This window comes from Erythranthe guttata, chromosome 8 (genome assembly GCF_056151865.1).
Source record: "Erythranthe guttata isolate IM_541 chromosome 8, IM_541, whole genome shotgun sequence".
Taxonomy (NCBI): Eukaryota; Viridiplantae; Streptophyta; class Magnoliopsida; order Lamiales; family Phrymaceae; genus Erythranthe; species Erythranthe guttata.
Genome location: NC_142540.1, coordinates 22,498,422 through 22,517,940, shown reverse-complemented (window position 1 = coordinate 22,517,940; position 19,519 = coordinate 22,498,422). Strand labels below are relative to the sequence as shown.

Below are 19,519 nucleotides of genomic sequence, written 5' to 3'. Positions count from 1 at the left end.
CATAATTAATTTGAAATAGAAAAAGCAAGAGAAATTCATGTTTCATGTTTCGTAACCACACATCTTACTTCTCATATTTTACTATTAGGTTACTTTTTCACGTGCATCAAATGCGAATATTACCTTATGTACCAAGAAAAAGATTATTCATTTTTCCTTATCCATCCATTACCATCGACGCCACTACAAAGAATCGAAATCAAATACAACAAGATCTCCTAAAATTATTAATTAAAAATAACATTTAATAGGATAATTAATTTTTCGGTATGTAATAATAACGCATGGCCATTAGGCTGAGTAAGAATACAAATGTATTTAACATTTTTTTTGATTGTACAATAAATTTGTGTAGACGGTTCACCCTTATAGTTTGAGATAGTTTATATGCGTCCGTCCAATTTGAATATTTTTCGAAGATAAATATACATATATTAAATATGTTAGTGTTGGATAAATCAGCTAACCGGAGTCTCATAATTCAGTTTTGTTAAACAAGGAGTACTTAAGGATGGTGTATCTCATCTACTTATATTTGCTTTAGAATCCGTTAATTAGATACCTTGTGCCATTTAAAAATAATATTAAAAAAAAATATTAAGAAAACAATACAAATCGCATTTGTTATTTCAAAATCAATTTTACAATAAGATAATACTTGGGTTATTGACACACAAATCCAAATCACAAATACAAGCCCAGTGGGCTTTGCATTTCTCTTAATGTACCGCCACATTCCTAGGTTACTACGACACTCTCACTATATATTAAGAAAAAACGACTATAAAAAATCTCTCCGTCTCTACGCCGATATAGTGCCCAAAATGCTGAAATCAATGGATTCATTCAAAGATCTCCAATGCCAGAGGCCGCCTCACGAACCTCCGCCGCAAAGGTATTTTCCCTAATTCCAAAATAAAGTTTTTTTCGATTAGATTGCATGCAAAGTTGATTTGAGTATAAAATTTATTGTTCTAGAGATGATAGGTTTAATTTGGAGAAACAAATTTAAGATATTCTTTGTTCTCCATGTTTGGTTTGTATGGCAAATTTATGTTTTTCGTACTGCATTGATTTGCATTGATTCAGATTTTTATGAATCAAACATTTATGTACACTAGACTTTGATTCATATCCTTTTTTTTTAATCAAACATTTATATACGTTAAGATATTTTGTATTTCTCTCTTTGATTCATAAAAAAAAAAAAAGATCGTTGATTCAGATCTGCGTCGCATTACGCTTCTTTTTCTCTTTGAAACCTTTAAAACGATATTACTTTGTTTTGGGGGTGCTGAGATTTAACTAGATCTCGGTATCTGAATTTGTAATTTTGGTTTTTTTTTACTGAATGTTTGTTTAATCCTATATTTAATTGGAGGATTAAGATATATTACTATTTTACCTTATTTTTTACAGTAAGATTATTTTTGAATATAACCATTTCGATTTCTCCGTGTAACTATGTAACCACATGCCAAATGAACATTTCTTTGGTAGTTGTTGTTATAAAGTTAGATATGATCAAAGTTTACTAACTATCTCTTTTCTTTTTATTTTGTTGTTGATAGAGAGATGTAGATTCATCAGAGATGCATTTCGAACAATATTCGTAACGTCAGCGGCATAATGGTAAGAAATATTTTCTAACAAAGTTAACTTTTTTCTCGCACAATGTTTCTCAAAATATGTATCACGATAAACGAAGTTTATGAATTTCCTCTCATGTTTCTTTTGTTATTGACTAACCAATGAAGTTTTACCGGAGGGTAGAGGCAGCATGAACATCTTAACAGTGTTCTCGTGAGCGACGCAACAATGGTAAAACGAATCTTCTTGAGCAACTCTCTTTGGAAAGTATAAATCATGTTTGGTACAAGTTATTTATGAACAAAACTTAATTTATTTATGATGAACTATTTTCCTTGTTTTGTACGATGTAGAAGTCAATTATGATTTGAGTTAATGAACTTTCGATTTTATTCTTATTTTATTGTTGAATGATGAAAGAGGTGTACCAAATAAGCATATCTAGAAGTATATATATATATATATATATATATATATATATATATATATATATATATATATATATATATATATATATATATATATATATATATATATATATATATATATATATATATATATATATAAATTGTGCTCACAAGGGTAGAACCAATCTCACTTATATGGAACTTTGACTAGTTAATTTTTTTCTCGCATTATGGTTACAAGGTCAATACTAATTCAAAAAACGTTTATGAAAACTCTCTCATGTGTCTTTTGCCGTTGACCAATTGATGAAGTATGGCAAGTATTGCTATCGGAGCATCTTGAAGAATTAATTCTTGTAGAAGGTCCAACTCAGCTTCCTTGAGGCATTCCACAAAAGGGTAGAATCGAATAGAAAATGTGATAATTTACAAACATTGATCTCTTCGTAAAATAGACCTTTTTATTCTTATGACTAATACGAAAAAAATAAAAAAATCATATCATTCTTTTTCAAAAATAGGAATTTATTCCAAGAACAATTGTAATATCCCTCTTTGAATCTGGATCCAAGGACTCCAATTTGTTATCCCTAATATGACATGGCCAACTAAAGAAACATTATAATTTCGCTTGTGACTTAAGTAAATCCATTGGACATATGCAAAATTGATTATATATCCGATGGTTTGCGTTGAATCCTACCACATGGATGTTGTAGGATGGCGTTGGGGGGTTTGGAGGAGTCTATTACGTATTGGAGCCTTGTGTCGCTTATTTTTATTGGATTTAATCAACTTTGACATTTGGTGAAGTGTGATTGAATTCTCAGTATCGTACTTCTTTGATAGTCTTCTTGCATTGAAACTAACTACACCTAGTTTCTCTATATAACTCATTCAATTATATTGAGTGTTGTTATCAAGATTGCTAGGTGCAAAAAGTTGGTTGCCATTTCTTTAGTCCGAGGCGCAAGCCGCTAGCCAAGATGCTAGCGGTAGCCGAATGAGGCGCAACATTATATATTTTATGGTCTATATAGGTAGAAATTATTCGCTTCAGTCTCTTTGGTTGTCCATTGTTTTTTTTCTAGCTATAGTAGCTTCTCTCTTGTTCTTCATATTTGCTATATCAGTCACATCACCAATGTTTCTTGATTAGATATTGTAACTAGTCTATTTGGTTTAGATTTTGGCATTGATACCGACCAAATAGAACAAGATGATTTGTCTCGAGTGTTTAGCCCAGGATGTAACTACATATGGATAAACCTTGGATAGAGGGCGCACCATAAAATCCATGGAAACGGCTTCAGGCCTGGATGCATACTGCATAGGTGATGACAGTCCAGATTTATAGCCCCTTCAAGTTGGAAAAAAACATAAACATTGGATGGGGACCGCACCAAAAAATCCATGGAAATTACTTCAGGCCTGGATGCATACCGCCTATTTGACGTATGTCTAGAGTTTTGACCGTTCGAGTAGAAAAATAAAATAAACTTTGGAAGGAGGCGCACCACAAAATGTATAGAAAATTCTTTAGGTCTGGATGCATCCAACCCTTGAACTCGACAAACAAAAATAAATATTTGGAAATATGGAGCACCATAAAATCCATCGCAATTGCTTCAGGCTTGGATGCATATGATGACTGTCCAGATATTTGGCCCATTAAAGTCAGTAAACATAGTCAACTTCGGAAGGAGGGCGTACTACAAGATCCACGGAAACTCGTTGAGGCACGGAACATACTGTTTACATGACGACTAGCCAAATTTTATTCAAGGGGTCGAACTGAATAAACTTTGCATTAAAACTACTTAAGATCGGGATGCCTATTGTTTAGATATTCATTCTTTCGAAAATTATTGGATTTTACTAAGAGAAACATTATATCGTGTAGTAAAAAGTAAGAGAAATTCATGTTCATGTTGTCCAACCACATAGTTTACAAATGATAATACTATGATTTTTATATTTTCTAAATACATAATTAATTTGAAATAGAAAAAGCAAGAGAAATTCATGTTTCATGTTTCCTAACCACACATCTTACTTCTCATATTTTACTATTGGGTTACTTTTTCACGTGCATCAAATGCGAATATTACCTTATGTACCAAGAAAAAGATTATTCATTTTTCCTTTTCCATCCCTTACCATCGACGCCACTACAGAGAATCGAAATCAAATACAACAAGATCTCCTAAAATTATTAATTAAAACTAAAATTTAATAGGGTAATTAATTTTTCGGTATGTAATAATAACGCATGGCCATTAGGCTGAGTAAGAATACAAATGTATTTAACATTCTTTTTGATTGTACAATAAATTTGTGTACACGGTTCACCCTTATAGTTTGAGATAGTTTATATGCGTCCAATTTGAATATTTTTGAAGATAAATATACATATATTAAATATGTTAGTATTGGATAAATCAGCTAACCGGAGTCTCATAATTCAGTTTTGTTAAACAAGGAGTACTTAAGAATGGTGTATCCCATCTACTTATACTTGCTTTACAATCCGTTAATTAGATACCTTGTGCCATTTAAAAACAATATTAAAAAAAATATTAAGAAAACAATACAATTTGTATTTGTTATTTCAAAATCAATTTTACAATAAGATAATACTTGGGTTACTGACACACAAATCCAAATTACAAATACAAGCCCAGTGGGCTTTGCATTTCTCTTAATGTACCGCCACATTCCTAGGTTACTACGCCGCTCTCACTATATATAAAGAAAAAACGACTAAAAAAAATCTCTCCGTCTCTACGCCGACATAGTGCCCAAAATGCTGACATCAATGGGTTCATTCAAAGATCTCCAATGCCAGAGGCCGCCTCCCGAACCTCCGCCGCAAAGGTATTTTCCCTAATTCCAAAATAAAGTTTTTTTCGATTAGATTGCATGCAAAGTTGATTTGAGTATAAGATTTATTGTTCTAGATATGATAGGTTTAATTTGGAGAAACAAATTTAAGATATTCTTTGTTCTCCATGTTTGGTTTGTATGGCAAATTTATGTTTTTCGTACTGCATTGATTTGCATTGATTCAGATTTTTATGAATCAAACATTTATGTACACTAGACTTTGATTCATATCCTTTTTTTTAATCAAACATTTCTATACATTAAGAAATTTTGTATTTCTCTCTTTGATTCATAAAAAAAAAAGATCTATGATTCAGATCTGCGTCGCATTAAGCTTCTTTTTCTCTTTGAAACCTTTAAAACGATATTACTTTGTTTTGGGGGTGCTGAGATTTAACTAGATCTCGCTATCTGAATTTTGTAATTTTTGTTTTTTTTTACTGAATGTTTGTTTAATCCTATATTTAATTGGAGGATTAAGATATATTACTATTTTACCTTATTCTTTACCATAAGATTATTTTTGAATATAACCATTTTGATTTCTCCGTGTAACTATGTAACCACATGCCAAATGAACATTTCTTTGATAGTTGTTGTTATAAAGTTAGATATGATCAAAGTTTACTAACTATCTCTTTTCTTTTTATTTTGTTGTTGATAGAGAGATGTAGATTCATCAGAGAATCATTTCGAACAATATTCGTAACGTCAGCGGCATAATTGTAAGAAATATTTTCTAACAAAGTTAACTTTTTTCTCGCACAATGTTTTTCAAAATATGTATCACGATAAACGAAGTTTATGAATTTCCTCTCATGTTCCTTTTGTTATTGACTAACCAATGAAGTTTTACCGGAGGGTGGAGGCAGCATGAACATCTTAACAGTGTTCTCGTGAGCGACGCAACAATGGTAAAACGAATCTTCCTGAGCAACTCTCTTTGGAAAGTATAAATCGTGTTTGGTACAAGTTATTTATGAACAAAACTTAATTTATTTTTGATGCACTATTTTCCATGTTTTTTACGATGTAGAAGTCAATTATGATTTGAGTTAATGAACTTTCGATTTTATTTTTATTTTATTGTTGAATGATTAAAGAGGTGTACCAAATAAGCATATCTAGAAGTATATATATATATATATATATATATATATATATATATATATATATATATATAAATTGTGCTCACAAGGGTAGAACCAATCTCACTTATATGGAACTTTGACTAGTTAATTTTTTTCTCGCATTATGGTTACAAGGTCAATACTAATTAAAAAAAATGTTTATGAAAACTCTCTCATGTGTCTTTTGCCGTTGACCAATTGATGAAGTATGGCAAGTATTGCTATCGGAGCATCTTTAAGAATTTATTCTTGTAAAAGGTCCAACTCAGCTTCCTTGAGGCATTCCACAAAAGAGTAGAATCGAATAGAAAATGTGATAATTTACAAACATTGCTCTCTTCGTAAAATAGACCTTCTTATTCTAATGACTAATACGAAAAAAATAAAAAAATCACATCCTTCTTTTTAAAAAATAGGAATTTATTCCAAGAATATTTGTAATATCCCTCTTTGAATATGAATCCAAGGACTCCAATTTTTATCCCTAATATGACATGGCCAACTAAAGAAACATTCTAATTTTGCTTGTGACTTAAGTAAATCCATTGGAAATATGCAAAATTGATTATATATCCGATGGTTTGCGTTGAATCCTACCACATGGATGTTGTAGGATGGCGTTGGGGGCTTTGGAGGAGTCTATTACGTATTGGAGCCTTGTGTCGCTTATTTTTATTGGATTTAATCAACTTTGACATTTGGTTAAGTGTGATTGAATTCTCAGTATCGTACTTCGCTGATAGTCTTCTTGCATTGAAACTAACTACACCTAGTTTCTCCATATAACTCATTCAATTATATTGAGTGTTGTTATCAAGATTGCTAGGTGCAAAAAGTTGGTTGCCATTCCTTTAGCCCGAGGCGCAAGCCGCTAGCCTAGATGCTAGTGGTAGCCGAATGAGGCGCAACATTATATATTTTATGGTCTATATAGGTAGAAACTATTCGCTTCAGTCTCTTTGGTTGTCCATTGTTTTTTTTCTAGCTATAGTAGCTTCTCTCTTGTTCTTCATATTTGCTATATCAGTCACATCACCTATGTTTCTTGATTAGATGTTGTAACTAGTCTATTTGGTTTAGATTTTGGCATTGATACCGACCAAATAGAACAAGATGATTTGTCAAGAGTATTTAGCCCGGGATGTAACTACATATGGATAAACCTTGGATAGAGGGCGCACCATAAATCCATGGAAACGACTTCAGGCCTGGATGCATACTGCATAGGTGATGACAGTCCAGATTTATAGCCCCTTGAAGTAGGAAAAAAACATAAACATTAGATGCGGACCGCACGAAAAAATCCATGGAAATTACTTCAGGCCTGGATGCATAACGCCTATTTGACGTCGGTCCAGATTTTTGACCGTTCAAGTAGAAAAATAAAATAAACTTTGGATGGAGGCGCACCACAAAATGTATAGAAAATTCTTTAGGTCTGGATGCATCCAACCCTTGAACTCGACAAACAAAAATAAATATTTGGAAGTAGGGAGCACCATAAAATCCATTGCAATTGCTTCAGGCCTGGATGCATATGATGACTCTCCAGATATTTGGCCCATTAAAGTCAGCAAACATAGTCAACTTCGGAAGGAGGGCATACTACAAGATCCACAGAAACTTGTTGAGGCATGGAACATACTGTTTACATGACGACTAGCCAAATTTTATTCAAGGGGTCGAACTGAATAAAATTTGCATTAAAACTACTTAAGATCGGGATGCCTATTGTTTAGATATTCATTCTTTCGAAAATTATTGGATTTTACTAAGAGAAACATTATATCGTGTTGTAAAAAGTAAGAGAAATTCATGTTCATGGTGTCCAAGCACATAGTTTACAAATGATAATAACATGATTTTTATATTTTCTAAATACATAATTAATTTAAAATAGAGAAAGTAAGAGAAATTCATGTTTCATGTTTCCTAACCGCGCATCTTACCTCTCATATTTTACTATTAGGTTACTTTTTCACGTGCATCAAATGCAAATATTACCTTATGTACCAAGAAAAAAGTTATTCTTTTTTCCTTCTCCAGCCCTTACCATCGACGCCACTAGAAAGAATCAAAATCAAATACAACAAGATCTCCTAAAATTATTAATTAAAACTAACATTTAATAGGATAATTAATTTTTCGGTATGTAAGAATAACACATGGCCATTAGGCTGAGTAAGAATACAAATGTATTTAACATTTTTTTTTATTGTACAATAAATTTGTGTACACGGTTCACCCTTATAGTTTGAGATAGTTGATATGCGTCCAATTTGAATATTTTTTGAAGATAAATATACATATATTAAATATGTCAATATTGTATAAATCAGCTAACCGGAGTCTCATAATTAAGTTTTGTTAAACAAGGAGTACTTAAGGATGGTGTATCCCATCTACTTATATTTGCTTTACAATCCGTTGATTAGATACCTTGTGCCATTTAAAAACAATATTAAAAAAATATATTAAGAAAACAATACAATTTGCATTTGTTATTTCAAAATCAATTTTACAATAAGATAATACTTGGGTTACTGACACACAAATCCAAATCACAAATACAAGCCCAGTGGGCTTTGCATTTCTCTTAATGTACCGCCACATTCCTAGGTTACTACGCCACTCTCACTATATATAAAGAAAAAACAACTAAAAAAAATCTCTCCGTCTCTACGCCGTCATAGTGCCCAAAATGCTGACATCAATGGATTCATTCAAAGATCTCCAATGCCAGAGGCCGCCTCCCGAACCTCCGCCGCAAAGGTATTTTCCCTAGTTCCAAAATAAAGTTTTTTTCGATTAGATTGCATGCAAAGTTGATTTGAGTATAAAATTTATTGTTCTAGAGATGATAGGTTTAATTTTGAGAAACAAATTTAAGATATTCTTTGTTCTCCATGTTTGGTTTGTATGGCAAATTTATGTTTTTCGTACTGCATTGATTTGCATTGATTCGGATTTTTATGAATCAAACATTTATGTACACTAGACTCTAATTCATATCCTTTTTTTTAATCAAACATTTATATACGTTAAGATATTTTGTATTTATCTCTTTGACTGATAAAAAAAAAGATCGTTGATTCATATCTGCGTCGCATTAAGCTTCTTTTTCTTTTTGCAACCTTTAAAACGATGTTACTTTGTTTTGGGGGTGCTGAGATTTAACTAGATCTCGGTATCTGAATTTTGTAATTTTTGTTTTTTTTTTACTGAATGTTTGATTAATCCTATATTTAATTGGAGGATTAAGATATATTACTATTTTACCTTATTTTCTACCGTAAGATTATTTTTGAATATAACCATTTCGATTTCTCCGTGTAACTATGTAACCACATGCCAAATGAACATTTCTTTGGTAGTTGTTGTTATAAAGTTAGATATGATCAAAGTTTACTAACTATCTCTTTTCTTTTTATTTTGTTGTTGACAGAGAGATGTAGATTCATCAGAGAAGCATTTCGAACAATATTCGTAACGTCAGCGGCATAATGGTAGGAAATATTTTCTAACAAAGTTAACTTTTTTCTCGCACAATGTTTCTCAAAATATGTATCACGATAAACGAAGTTTATAAATTTCCTCTCATGTTTCTTTTGTTATTGACTAACCAATGAAGTTTTACCGGAGGGTGGAGGCAGCATGAACATCTTAACAGTGTTCTCGTGAGCGACGCAACAATGGTAAAACGAATCTTCTTGAGCAACTCTCTTTGGAAAGTATAAATCGTGTTTGGTACAAGTTATTTATGAACAAAACTTAATTTATTTTTGATGCACTATTTTCCTTGTTTTTTACGATGTAGAAGTCAATTATGATTTGAGTTAATGAACTTTCGATTTTATTTTTATTTTATTGTTGAATGATGAAAGAGGTGTACCAAATAAGCATATCTAGAAGTATATATATATATATATATATATATATATATATATATATATATATATATATATATATATATATATATATATATATATATATATAAATTGTGCTCACAAGGGTAGAACCAATCTCACTTATATGGAACTTTGACTAGTTAATTTTTTTCTCGCATTATGGTTACAAGGTCAATACTATTTCAAATTTTTTTTTATGAAAACTCTTTGTCTTTTGCCGTTGACCAATTGATGAAGTATGGCAAGTATTTCTATCGGAGTATCTTGAAGAATTTATTCTTGTAGAAGGTCCAACTCAGCTTCGTTGAGGCATTCCACAAAAGGGTAGAATCGAATAGAAAATGTGATAATTTACAAACATTGCTCTCTTCGTAAAATAGACCTTCTTATTCTTATGACTAATACGAAAAAAATAAAAAAATCATATCCTTCTTTGTCAAAAATAGGAATTTATTCCAAGAATATTTGTAATATTCCTCTTTGAATCTGGATCCAAGGACTCCAATTTGTTATCCCTAATATGACATGACCAACTAAAGAAACATTATAATTTCGCTTGTGACTTAAGTAAATCCTTTGGATATATGAAAAATTGATTATAGATCCGATGGTTTGCGTTGAATCCTACCACATGGATGTTGTAGGACGGCGTTGGGGGGTTTGGAGGAGTCTATTACGTATTGGAGCCTTGTGTCGCTTATTTTTAATGGATTTAATCAACTTTGACATTTGGTGAAGTGTGATTGAATTCTCAGTATCGTACTTCTTGCATTGAAACTAACTACACCTAATTTCTCCATATAACTCATTCAATTATATTGAGTATTGTTATCAAGATTGCTAGGTGTAAAAAGTTGGTTGCCATTCCTTTAGTCCGAGGCGCAAGCCGCTAGCCTAGATGCTAGCCGTAGCCGAATGAGGCGCAACATTATATATTTTATGGTCTATATAGGTAGAAACTATTCGCTTCAGTCTCTTAGGTTGTCCATTGTTTTTTTTCTAGCTATAGTAGCTTCTCTCTTGTTCTTCATATTTGCTATATCAGTCACATCACCTATGTTTCTTGATTAGATGTTGTAACTAGTCTATTTGGTTTAGATTTTGGCAATATTGATACCGACCAAATAGAACAAGATGATTTGTCTAGAGTGTTTAGCCCGGGATGTAACTACATATGGATAAACCTTGAATAGAGGGCCCACCATAAAATCCATGGAAACGGCTTCAGACCATGATGCATACTGCATAGGTGATGACAATCCTGATTATAGCCCCTTCAAGTTGGAAAAAAACATAAACATTGGATGGGGACCGCACGAAAAAATCAATGGAAATTACTTCAGGCCTGGATGCATACCGCCTATTTGACGTCTGTCCAGATTTTTGACCGTTCAAGTAGAAAAATAAAATAAACTTTGGATGGAGGCGCACCATAAAATGTATAGAAAGTTCTTTAGGTTTGGATGCATCCAACCCTTGAACTCGACAAACAAAAATAAATATTTGGAAATAGGGAGCACCATAAAATCCATTGCAATTGCTTCAGGCCTGGATTTATATGATGACTGTCCAGATATTTGGCCCATTAAAGTCAGCAAACATAGTCAACTTCGGAAGGAGGGCGTACTACAAGATCCACGGAAACTTGTTGAGGCATGGAACATACTGTTTACATGACGACTAGCCAAATTTTATTCAAGGGGTCGAACTGAATAACCTTTGCATTAAAACTACTTAAGATCGGGATGCCTATTGTTTAGATATTCATGCTTTCGAAAATTATTGGATTTTACAAAGATAAACATTATATCGTGTAGTAAAAAGTAAGAGAAATTCATGTTCATATTGTCCAACCACATAGTTTACAAATGATAATAACATGATTTTTATATTTTCTAAATACATAATTAATTTGAAATAGAAAAAGCAAGAGAAATTCATGTTTCATGTTTCGTAACGACACATCTTACCTCTCATATTTTACTATTAGGTTACTTTTTCACGTGCATCAAATGCGAATATTACCTTAAGTACCAAGAAAAAGATTATTCATTTTTTCCTTCTCCAGCCCTTACCATCGACGCCACTACAAAGAATCGAAATCAAATACAACAAAATCTCCTAAAATTATTAATTAAAAATAACATTTAATAGGATAATTAATTTTTCGGTATGCAATAATAACGCATGGCCATTAGGCTGAGTAAGAATACAAATGTATTTAACATTTTTTTTTAATGTATTCTCTTCATTGCCTGACAGCCGTCTGGGCTTATATGCTTCAAATTTCAACCTGAAAATAAAAAATATTAGAAAATTGTTAGATTGCATGCTCATAAAATTCCTAAGAAAAATAAAATAAAGAAATATACGAACAAAAACGATAGAAACTCATGTTGCCTCCCGAAAAGCGCTAAGTTTATAGTCTTCAGCTGGATTTTGTTCTTTTATTTCAAGCAAAAAGTGATCAAATCCACTTGGCGTTCGTCGCTATTTTCCAAGTAATGTTTTAATCGGCTCTCGTTTACTTTCAATGTATGATCCGATTTACGGTCCTTTATCTCAATTTATTCATGCGGGAAAACTTCTTGGACGATGAATGGCCCCGGCCACCTTGATTTGAGCTTTCAGAAAAACAACTACAAGCGTGAATTAAACAATAGCACTGCTTGCCCTTTTTGAAAACTACGTTTCAAGATACTGTTGTCGTGCCACTATTTGACTTGGTCTTTGTAAAACAATTACTCTCGCATGATTGTTCTCTTTTCTCGTCTAGCTCATTGAGTTGCAATATGCATTTTTCGTTGCATTCCTTGTAGTCAAAATTCAATTTCTTCAACGCCCAATACGACAATGCTCCAACTACAATGGAAAATGGCACGCTTTTCAAAACACCGCACGATAAGGAGTCATTCCTAACAGAGTTATGTATGCCGTTCTATAGGCCCACAATTCGTCATCCAATTTCTTCGACCAATCTTTCCTCGTTGGGCCAACCATCTTCTCTAATATATTTTTGATTTCACGAATTGTAACCACAGCTTGCTCATTCGTTTGGGGAAGATATGCTAAGGCCATCTTATGCTTAACTTCATATATGCCCATCAAGTTTTCGAATTGCTTGTTGACAAAGTGCGAACCTCCATCGCTAATAAGCAACTGTAGTGCTCTAAACCTAGTGAGTATTTGTTTTTCAAGAAAGTGCACACTATTGACGAATCATTAGTAGGTGTGGCAACCGTTTCCACCCACTTAGAAACGTAATCTACGGCCACTAAAGATGTATTGGTTAAATGGGAGTTGGTGTTGTGCCAAAATATGGCCCGTTCGTTGGCACCCATCACAACTAATAGCAAATTTTTGCGAATCTTTAAAAAGAGTGGGCCAATAAAAACCTTATTGGAGAACCTTTCGTGTTGTCCTCTAGCCTACATAATTTCCTCCAGAATGTGAGCCATGGCAACGAATAGTATATCACTTCGCTCGCTCTCCAGAACACTCTCCAGAACACATCTCCCTACAAATAAATCACTACACCATCTAAAAAGAAACAGCTTTTCCCAAAAGTAAAATTGCAAAAGAAATCCTCTGTTGATGAAATGATGATCAGGTGGAAGTACTTGGCAAACTAAATAATTCTCATAATCGGAAAACCGAGGTACTTCTTTATCAACAGCAAGCAATTGTTCATTTGGAAAACTTTCGTTAATGCAAAATTAGTATTTTTCATTCACTTCATTCTCAAGCCTAGACAAGTGATCGGCTATTTGATTTTCACTACCCTTTCGATCACGAATTTCTATGTAAAATTCTTGCAACATAAAAATCCATCTAATAAGCCAAGGTTTTCATCTTTTTCTCAAACAAATATTTAAGATCCGAATGATCTGTAAACACAACCTAAACTTCTCAAAGGCAAAGACAACCGCTAATAACTCTTTTTTTGTGGTATAATTCAACTCCGCATCGTTAAATTTTTTACTAGCATAATAAATTGAACAAAAAAAATTTATCTTCCCTTTGACCAAGAACGGTACCAATGCCATAATTAATAGCATCACACATGAGCTCAAATGATTCATCCCAATTGGGCCGACAAATAATAAGAGCCGATACTAACCTTTTCTTAAGCTCATTGAAATCTTGGAGACACTCACCATCAAAATTGAATTATGTCTCCTGCTTGAGTAGGTTGCACAATGGCTTGGTGATTTTGGAGAAATCTTTAATGAATAGTCGATAAAAGCCCGCATGTCCTAGAAAGCTCCGGATCCCTTTGAACGAGATTGGTGGTGAAGTTGTTCAATTGTTTCATCTTTTTCATTATTAACCTCCAAGCCTTCTCGAAACACCTTATGCCCAAGCACAATTCCTTCGTTTACCATGAAGTGGCACTTTTCCCAATATAGCACCAAGTTGATCTCTTCACACCTGCGCAAAATCTTAGGTAGCATGCAAAGACAAGTGTCAAACGTATGACATAATATAGAAAAATCATTCACGAACACATCTAGGTCGTTTCCACCACATCGGTGAAAATAGCCATCGTGAAACTAGCTTGTGCATTACATAAACCAATGGGCATGCTTCTAAATGCAAAGGTGCCATACGAACATATGAATGTGGTTTTTTGTTGATCATCCGGTGCTATTACATTTGATTATACCCCGAATACCCATCTAAAAAGTAATTTTACTCTTTACCTGCCAACATATCAAACATTTGATCAATACAGGAAACATTTGATTTATGTTAATCGTTGCAAATTCTCCACCCCGTTGTGATCTTAGAGGCAATTAATTCATTATGTGCATTCCGAATGACCGTCATACCCCTTTCTTAGTAACACCTTGAACCGGACTTACCCATGCATTATAAGAAATAGGATAAATAGTACAAGCATAGAGCCACTTGAGAATTTCTTTCTTTACTACTTCTTTCATGATGGGGTTAAGCCTCTTTTGTTTCTCTGCCGATGGCACATGTTCGTGATGATTTTGTGAATGCAAAACGAAGGACTTATTCCCTTGATATCCACAATTGTCCATCCGAGCGCGAACTTGTGCTCACGAAGCACATCCAAGAGCCTTTGTTCTTGCAAATTAGAGAGAGAATCAAAAATAATCACAGGTAAAGTCTCGTTCTCACCAAGTTAGGCATATTTCAAATGTGGTGGCAATTCTCAAGATCTAGTGGCTCCTCCAACTATGTTTCCATGGGCGTAGTAAGAGTGGTGATATCCAAACTCTCAAATTTTGTTCTTAGAAGATTTTCAGCGGATTCCAACCAACAAACTTGATCTTCCACTCTCTGGTCTCCACAACTATCTCCTGCAACCAAAGATGTTTCCAAAGAGTCCAAGAGTATATAATCACAATTTTCAAGAGAAAAAAGGAATCGAAAACATTCATTGGAATCATGCAGACGCTTAATTACAGTAAAAACATTAAATCTAATCATCATACACAACCATAGTAAGATCACCACTAGCACAATCAATGATAGTCTGAGAGGTAGCCAAAAGTGGTTTCCCCAAAATCATAGATATCTCCCCGTCCTCATCCATATCAAGAATAAAAAAATCAACAGAAAGAAAAAAAAATATCAACTTTCACTACCACATCTTCTAAAATACCTTTTGGGTAAACTGACGAATGGTCGGCTAATTGAAGAGATATAGACATCGGGCCAATATTTACTTCATATCGGAGTTTGAATTGGATTGTTTCCTCGATAGACTTGTTGTTGAGGGGCTCGCTGTTGATATTCTACTAGAGGTCTTTGGAATCCTTCGCATTGTTGATTGCCTGTATAATGGCATTGTGGTCTCCATCCTTGATTTTGGAATTGGCGAGGTGCATTGTTGACATAGTTGCGCGATTCCGTCCCTTGTTGGTATTGGTTTGAGTAATGATTGCCTGCTAAATTTCGCAGCATAGGGATACATCTGGTACCTGCATTGCATAGACTTGTTATGGTGGGTTTGCCTTGATGTGATTTATATAGAGTTGGTGTCGTTGAGCAATTTGGACCACTTGAGCTTTAAAGGTTGTGAGTGCGTCTAGTTCCAAAACTCTGGGAACTTTCTTGGCTCCATTGATCTTCCTTTCTCTTGTCTTGGCGAACCTGTTCAGAGCAATTTGACCCAACTAAATAAATGCATCATTAATAGATTGACTCGTAACATTACCTCCCGATGTTGTATTTAGGACGGTTCTCACATTCTCATTGATCCCTTAATAGAAGATGTGGATTTGCCGCCATTGTTCAACTTTGTGAGTTGGGTACTGTCTCAAAAGCATCTTAAATCTCTCCCAAGCCTCGAATAATACTTCTCCTTACTCTTGCACGACATTGTGAATATCCCTTCGCATTTTTTCATCCTTTTATGGTGAGTTGTAAGTTTTCATAAAGAGTTGTAGGAGTTGAGGAGATGATGTGAGGACCTTGGGACATCAACTATTGGCGACATTTTCCTTGCAATTTGCATTTAAAAATAAGTAACTGGAGTGCTTTTTGGGAAACACCGTTTCGAAGATGCGAATTACAGGTATCCAAAAATTTTATGAAGTGAAAATGAGGATCATCACTTGCTAAACCACTAAAAACCCATTATTTTGGAGCATCGTTAAAAGCCCTTGCTTGATCTCCAAGTTATGAGCTTCAATGAATGGATATTGGATGCTTGGGCGAAATCCGTCAAGAGTTGGGACTATGTAGTCCTGCAATGCCCTATTTTCTCCAACTAGCGGTAGTGAAAGTAGTGTGGTTTGGTCTTAAATTCAATTTCCATATGCATCGAGCAAATATCCTTTTGCGTCCTTTCGTTCATCGCCCTCCATCGTAATGTTCTCTCGATGAAGTCTCCTAGCCGCTCAAAAAGTGAGCTCGATCTCGGGATCAAACGGTACTCGGTTGAACTCAAGTCACATTCGCATAAAATGATACTTGAAATGAAAAAAAAAAAAAAAAGTGCTACACATTGTTAAGGAAGCCGTATTACTATTTGAAAGAGGTTCAAGTGAAAATCTGAGTTTTTGGAAAACAATTTGGTGAGCAAGAATAAGAGTTACTAAAATAAACGGACCAATTATATTAAAGTTTCAAAATGAGGCATGTACCGTGTTGGTCGAAAACCTACACGCAAGTGCACGTATCGTACAAGTAATAAAGTGGATTTTTAAGTCCAAGTATCGATCCCACAGAGAATATTTAATTATCTAACCCTAGACGCTAAATTCTACCAATTGTTATCAAGCCCACCCTACACAGTCGAAAGATGATTAATAAACTAAAGCAATTAAAAAGACAAAAACAAGAAAGCAATTAAAACGAAGATTTAATTAGATAAAACGAGCCTAGGATTTTATTCTTCCCCCTATGTGATTATTATTCCCCCAATTCCTTCAATTATGCAAGCAATTAACCCGGATTACTAACCTGAGATGCTAAAATAATCATAACCCGCTTCCGCGTGTATTACGATTCTAATACTCTAGATTCAATTACTATATTCCTATGCAATTAATTCTAGAACACAGCATTAAGCACAAATCTCAATAATGGCTACCTAAGAGATTAACTATATTCCTATGTTAATACCACAAAGGCTCTTCTACCACAGTTCTAATTATTAACCCGATCATCCGATTCATGCGATTAACAATAACATAAAAGCACATAAGTTGATCAAGTTCATGCACTTAATAAAACAAGTAGAAGAAATAATCCGGAATTAAAACTTGCATAAAATCATAGAATTGGGTTCATAAATCCCACATAGGGTTCCAAATAAAATCCTAGAAATAAAGACTTAGCTACTCGTGATTCTTATGATAAAGAAAATAAAATAAATAAATTAAATAAGAAAAACTATGCTTGAGTCTTCGTTGATCTTCGTTCCTCGCGTTTTGTGGTGTAAAATTTCGTAAAAAGATATCCCCAATTGTGTGCTTGGGTTGGTCTTATATAGGGTGAAGAACTTGGGGAAGAAGGCAGTTTGCTTGTGCAATTAAAATTCCTTTACTGCGCAACTTCGGAGTCTCGGACGGGGGTCCCACAATTTGAACTAAAACAGGGACGGGGGTCCGAGATTTAAATCTTTAGAATTTTTTTTTCACTTTTGGCCCATATTTTCTCCAAAATTGCAGTTTTGACCCCATACTTTTCCAATTCTTCAATTTGTACCTAAAATACAATAAATCAACTTTTTAAGCACCAATTATCATTAAAACACGCCAAACGCTCAAATAAAAAGGTACGATAAAGTGTAAAAATATACACTTAACATACCGATATAAGAGTTCATTTTCTCTAACGATGAAATACGGTAATTTGTAAGAACGGATATTTGAATTTGTCCTTAGATTACATCACCAAAATATTACTAGGATAATTTATAAGTTCCCCCGTACGAACGTCAAAAACATTTGGGCAAGACTCCGACCCACTTCTCGGTCCATTCCGGCGAGGGTTTTCTACTACTACGTGCAATTAAAAAGTATCTATATGAGCTATTAACCCTAGTAAGAAAAAAGAATGAATAACGGGGATTTAAAATAGGTTTTACATATTTATATATGTATATACACATAAGCATCACACTTTATCATACGTCTGGAAACGAACACATAAGGACACTTAATTAAGATTAGCACGTAATTCACTCTAATACCGAAAATTACCAAATTACCCCTTCGTGCAAATGCATGAATGAAAACATTTTCTGTTGTCCGGATCCGTGAATAATTAACTTCTTTACTTGAATGATAAGCATATTATACTGAGCCCGTTCTTTTGGTGGAATCAAACCACCCCGTTTACTATACTATCTATGGTTGGGAAACCAGCCCTCCGTATCCCGACTCATCCAACCCACGCATTCCATCTATCTTTCCTAACTTTAAAATAAAACCATATATATACACACACACACATATATATGCCATGCAGCCCCCAACAACATCATTAACAAAGAGCATTTAATCACTCTAATCATCCTCTTAAACTCATATCATCTATATTCACTCATTAATTGTATTTCTCCCAATTTTATTTATTAATTATTGCCAACAAAATTCTTACTGCCCCTTCAACTGCAGAGTTAATCAATAAATTCCATATTTTCATAATCAATTTGTCAAGAATCTCAAAGCACAATGATTAGAGCATAAAGACTTCTTTTGTTACATATGCACAAATAATATTTTGAATTAATAGCAAATGACTTCCCAAAAATCACAAATTTTATTTTAAGACTCTTAACTGACTTAGTACTGAGATTCAAAAACAGTTCTGCAGTTTCTCCAAAAATCGTATTTTTAAAAATTAAAATACTATGCAAGTAGTATTTTAGCCAAAAAATGTTTTTTACAAAATACTAATTCCAAACCATGACCAAATGTCAAATAAACGAAATTGCACTTGCTATCTACTGAGATTTGAAGTTTCAAATATTGTTCAAGCTGAAATTTTGGAGAAATAGCTGATTAGCCCTTAAGATTCATAGATTTACACATGCAACAGCAAAAATCCCAAAAACTCATTTTCTTTTGCCAATATTCCAAAAAAATCCGAAATATTTAAATCTTCAACAACA

General features: G+C 33.5%; 3 long non-coding RNA genes across 3 annotated transcripts; all 3 read left to right on the top strand.

Moving 5' to 3' along the window:
• The first annotated feature begins 785 nt into the window (after positions 1-785).
• LOC148768844 (uncharacterized) lies at positions 786-2,763 on the top strand. Its single transcript, XR_016033274.1, has 4 exons — positions 786-895; positions 1,572-1,632; positions 1,758-1,821; positions 2,310-2,763. It is a non-coding gene; the product is annotated as an uncharacterized LOC148768844 (long non-coding RNA).
• A 1,952-nt stretch (positions 2,764-4,715) lies between these two features.
• On the top strand, positions 4,716-5,985 carry LOC148768843 (uncharacterized). Its single transcript, XR_016033273.1, has 3 exons — positions 4,716-4,874; positions 5,548-5,608; positions 5,734-5,985. It is a non-coding gene; the product is annotated as an uncharacterized LOC148768843 (long non-coding RNA).
• A 2,653-nt stretch (positions 5,986-8,638) lies between these two features.
• Positions 8,639-9,875, top strand: LOC148768842 (uncharacterized). Its single transcript, XR_016032923.1, has 3 exons — positions 8,639-8,785; positions 9,459-9,519; positions 9,645-9,875. It is a non-coding gene; the product is annotated as an uncharacterized LOC148768842 (long non-coding RNA).
• Positions 9,876-19,519: the final 9,644 nt, after the last annotated feature.